Below are 6000 nucleotides of genomic sequence, written 5' to 3' on the forward strand. Positions count from 1 at the left end.
ATATGTATTTGTAGTGTGAACTACATATTAATTCTCATCCTTTTTGTCAATAAAATTGGCAAAGGTACAAGAACAGGATCCTAATAAAATTTACGAAAGAGACATTTCATGACTAAAATAAAACATATATCAACTTGTTCTTTAGATACAATCATAAAGCCGAAGCTAAATGCATTCATCAAAGAGTTTAAAGATATAAGATAACCCCTATAATATTCCACAGTCGCACTCCCCACAAAGATTTGGCAATTAAGCACAAGTTCAATTAAAAACTCCCCCCCATAAAATTTCATTCCCGAAAGAACAACAAGAGCGACCTTAATTTCGAAAGAAAAGAAGGATTTATTTGGACATAACAAATTATATACGAATATGAATTTGAATCCAAAAGTACTCAATTAAATTAACCACAAGAGAACCTATGATTAATTTAATTGGAAATGCTCAACATAAGTGAACTTATGGAGACTCAAAAATACTCAATTAGATTAATCACAAGATAACCCATAATTAATCTAATCGGAATACACAATCAAATTAACCACAAAAAGTAATCAATTTAATTGTTCATTCTCGACATAGGAAAATCTTTGGAGCAATAACTAAGTTAATCATAAGAAATAATCAACTCAGTCAATAGTGCTCAACATAAGAAAACTTACGGAGCCTCACAGTAATACATAAAAGATTATGGATCAGGGAAGATCAATACTGCGGAATACACAAGGATTCATTCTATTTTCCATCACTATTTGCATAACGACATACAATAGAAATAATCCTTGTACACAAAAGATTTTAACCTATCTTCCATCAAAGATTGACATAATAGGCTTAACTTTTGTATTTGTCAAAAGTCAATTCATTCTTTCATCAATACATGCATATCAACTCATGAACGACTTTACTTTTGACAAAGTACGGGACAATCAAGTTCACGGACGTAAACACACATATACCATAACAATATTGCAATATATAAAACCATAAAGATTAATACTGCAAAAATCATCTTTCAAACAATTTTTTAGAATTTAAACAAATAAACCTAAAAATATGAAGATGAAAACGTTGGACATAGCTATGTGTAATCACAATCATGGCTATTCCAAACTCTAGTTATTCTTCTAAACAAAACGAGAAAATAGAAGATTTACTAGGCAATAAGAACACAAATTACTCATCTTATTCCTCATACGAGATACTCCAAGATGCTTGAATTGTTTTCAATTCTTCCTTGAGCTCGGGAAACTTTGTTGCAACCAAAGACAATTGTTCTTGGACACACTTCACCCTTGAATCGACCTTACACACACCCTTATGATTTTTTTTAATAAGACTCAAAGTGGTAGGGTCACAAATGTTAAGTGAAGCATCTCTTTGTCTTTTGCACACATTCTCCCTTATGCGCCTGAAGGTACAGGGACGAACCGGTTTGGGAACCCCAAGAGAGTTGCCAATTGAATCAAAACCATGATCACGGAAAATTTGACCAATCAAGCAAGGGTAGCCTAACATCTTGATAGGTGAAGTCATTGAAGTCATTTGAGAAATGATAAAACCACAAATATCAAGACTTTGAACACCCGATTCAAGAAAATAGACCAATTCTGCAAACTCATGACTCCGCCAAGAATTCTCAATTGTGGAGGGACAAAGATTGGGGATACCAAGTTTTCCAAATGCCATCAATGCAACACTAAGATCATTAGTAGGAAACTTCCCTTGATTCCAAGCTACCTTCTTGCCAGAAAGCCCAAGAGAGGTTTCATCACTTGATGGATGGTCTAGGAAGACGCACGTTTCCCAACGGAATGTTGGTAATGTTTGAAATTAATTCTATATCAACAAGAAATCTTTTTCAATTTATCATGGATTTGAATTCCATCTTATTAAGATCAACATCATGAATGTTGGCATAGAAAATTCTTGTGAGAGGATCAAATCCTTGACCATGACCATCAAAGATATTTCCAAGCTTGAATTTTTTAAAGAAAGCTAAATCCTCTTCATGCCCACTAGATAGATCAAATTTCTTTTCTAGGATAAAACCTTTAGATGAAATCTTTTCAAAAATTCTAGCACAAGAATCATCCACAAACCTAATCCTAAGAGAATTTTGGTCACAAGGAAAATCCTTGCAAGAGGTATTTGAGCTTTTGGAGCTTCTTTTTGATCCCTTAGAGTTCATCATGAGATCTATGAAATTGAAAGGAACAAGAGGAATTTACTTACTTGGAGTGAACCTTGAACACCCTTTCTTTCAATTTCTCCAAATAAGCTTTAATGGAGGAAAAACACAAAACCTTAGAGGTTCACATACGCGGACGGGTAATGAAGAAGAGGGTGCGCGAACTTCTTCTTTAAAAGACCAATTAATGGGCTTGAACCCGTTTGTGAACCGCGACCCACACACGGAAAGTGGGATTTTCTTAACCGTTTGCACATCAAAGATTATGCATCACGTGAAAACACACTATAGTGACAGACGATGGATGCAGTAGAAAGCTTTATTTGATATTCTAAAAGGGAATAACAAAACTGTACACAATTCCACCATTTCTTTCCCCATTCCAAGATATATACAAATGGGGTAGTGCCAGGCTTGTTACCAAGAGGCATAATATGCAGAAGAATTCTAAGCAGCATTTCTGGTTGATATGTGTGAACAATCCCTGTGATATAATCAATGTAATGATGATAATCAGGGCATTCAGAGCTTTCTATCCTTCGTTTGATCTGGATAGAAGGAAAATTCTTCCGATTCCTAGGTTGTAAACTATTATTCGATGGTTTAACATGTACAGAACCTTTTCGGAAGGATTCTTAGACTTAACAAAATTAAGTTTTTCTAAGAGTTTAAAAACGCCTTTAAACGCTCTAAATAGATCTTTATCAATTGATCCATTATGATAGTATTCCTCAAAGAGATCAAGAGTTAATCTAGTGAGGGTCCATATCCTTGAGCGTGATGAACGTTTCCTCAATCTTTCCTTCTATTTATTTTTTCCTTTAGATTAGTTCTCATCATCTAAATTTTCCTTTTTAGATGAAATAAGATTATCATGTGAACCCGGAGGTTTTAACCATAATAATCCTTGAGCAATCTTTAAGGATTTCTGGCGTGCGTTACAGATGCCAAGAGAAAGTTTTCCAAAGAAATTTCCCATGGGACAATTTTTAAGGAACGAACAAACACAAACTTATTAGGTTTAGAGTGTTTGCCTGCTCTGATACCAATTGAAAAAGTGGGGGTATAACAATATTTCTCTTAGCAATCTGTATGGACTAACTCCAATATACTTTGCTAGAGAATCAACTAGACAGTCAGACTCAATCTAGATAAAAGTATATCAAAGGAGTTAATATCTCAATCTCTCTATTTGAATACTCAAGCAAATAGAAATATGCGAGTCTTTATCAAATACTAGAGAGATAACTTGGATGGTACCAAAGACCAATATCCAAGTGTCAATCAATTTAAATCAACAACCAAAAGGTCGGATATTCTAATTGATTGAATAACGCACAACCTGTGATAGTTCACTTATAAATATAAAGAATATAATGCGGAAATAGAAATAACACAGACACCAGAATTTTGTTAACGAGGAAATCGCAAATGCAGAAAAACACCGGGACCTAGTCCAGATTGAACACACACTGTATTAAGCCGCTACAGACACTAGCCTACTCCAAACTAACTTCGGTCTGGAATGTAGTTGAACCACAACCAATCTCACACTGATCCAAGGTACAGTTATGCTCCTACGTCTCTGATCCCAACATGATATTACGTACTTGATTCCCTTAGGTGATCTCACCCACAACTAAGAGTTGCTACGACCCAAAGTCGAAGACTTTAATAAACAAATCTGTATCACACAGAAAAGTCTATAGGATTGAATAAATATGTCTCCCACAGAAATACCGAATAGTTTTTGTTCCGTTTTTTTTAAATCAAAATGAACAGGATCCAATTGATAATCCGGACTTATATTCCCGAAGAACAACCTAGTATTATCAATCACCTCATAATAGTCTTAATCGACGCAGCGAAAAAAGATATTGTGGAATCACAAACGATGAGACGAAGATGTTTGTGATTACTTTTTATTTTTCCTATCGGAGATAGATATCTCAAGCCAATTATTACAATTGTACTCGTACGATAAAAACAGCAAGATCAGATCACACAACTACGATAAAGTAGTATCGGTCTGGCTTCACAATCCCAATAAAGTCTTTAGGTCGTTAACCCGGTTTGAGAAAAGAAAACCAGAGGTTAAAGGAGAATCGACTCTAGCTTAGCACAACTAGTATCACACAGAATGTGTGGGGATTAGGTTTCCCAGTTGCTAGAGTTCTCCCTTATATAGTCTTTCAAATCAGGGTTTGCAATCAATGCTAGCTTAGTAACAAAGCATTCAATATTCACCGTTAGATGAAAACCTGATTAGATTCAAGCTAATATTTATCAACCGTTAGATCGAAAACATAGCTTGTTATACACAAATGAAATGCACGTTTCTAGGTTTGTGTAACCGTACCCAAAATTGTACATTAATTGGTTCAACAATAGTTAACCAAATGGTTAGCCATATGATCAATTTCATATCAACCATATTCTTCTTCACCATAACTAGTTCAAATGACTCAAATGAACTAGTTAGCGATTTGTTCAATTGCTTAGATCTTATGTAACTTCACAACGCACAATCGAAGCAAAAAAGATTTGATTCACTCGAATCGGTTCATGAACTTTATAGCCATGGTTTGCAAAAGCATTCCTTAGTCAATATAAAGATGAGTTCAAGAACAATCGTTTTTAGATATAACCTACTCAAGTTCGCGGACGGGGTTCGCGGACTTAAGTTCCCGGAAAGAGTTTTCAAACTCCAGCAGATATTTTCGGGTCGAGAACTATCTTCAGTTCGCGGACTGGGTTCGCGGAATGAGTTTGCTGAGTGAGTTCTCAAACTCCAATAGATATTCTCGGGTCGAGAACTTCCGCCAGTTCCCGGACTGAGTTTGCAAACTATGCAAACTTCCGGTTCTCTTGATCAACAAAGTTCGCAAACTTTGGTTCTAGCAATAGGACTTATACATATATGTGTTTCCACAACAATGATTATATCCATCAATGGTTATATAATCTAAACTCTCATTTCAATCATTGAAACATTCTCAGAGGACGTTATATAGTTTTTATTCACAAACCATTTATTCGTCAGAGAAATTTTCAAAGTGATTGAAACATGACATGACTTCCGTCACTAGGTAAATATGAACTTGGCTAAAGAGAAAGCTTACCAACACATATTTCGATAAATAGATAGGCGAGATAAACTCGGCTCGAAATACCAATTGTGTATAATCTAAGTCTATATAGAAAAACGACTTTTGTCTCAAGATAGGAGATAAATAGACTTTTGAGTGATAGATAAGTTCAAGTCTCCAAATACCTTTTATTCGATGAAGATCCACCAGTTCCTTGAGTAGTCCTTCGTCTTGTATGATGATTTCCATGGAGTTCTTGAGCTCAACTACAATTTCTATCCTAGTCCGAGACCTTAGCTATAGTAGACTAGAAATCAAGACTTATAGTTTTGATCACTAACATTGACAAACATGCTTGAGATAGCAACGCATGCGAGTTCGACCGAGCATTGCTCTAATAAGAAGGATACAACGCACTTGATTCCCTTAGCTGATCTCACCCGTAACCAAGAGTTGCTACGACACACAGAAAAGTCTACGATGATAGATAAATCTGTCTCCCACAGATAAACCTAAGAGTTTTGTTCCGTCTTTTGATAAAATCAAGGTGAACAAGAACCAATTGATAACCCGGACTTATATTCCCGAAGAACAACCTAGAATTATCAATCACCTCACAATAATTTAAATCGTATGGTAGTGAAACTAGATATTACGGAATCACAAACGATGAGACGAAGATGTTTGTGATTTCTTTTTATCTTGCCCTATCGGAGATAT

This window comes from Papaver somniferum, chromosome 7 (assembly GCF_003573695.1).
Source record: "Papaver somniferum cultivar HN1 chromosome 7, ASM357369v1, whole genome shotgun sequence".
NCBI classification, from domain to species: Eukaryota; Viridiplantae; Streptophyta; class Magnoliopsida; order Ranunculales; family Papaveraceae; genus Papaver; species Papaver somniferum.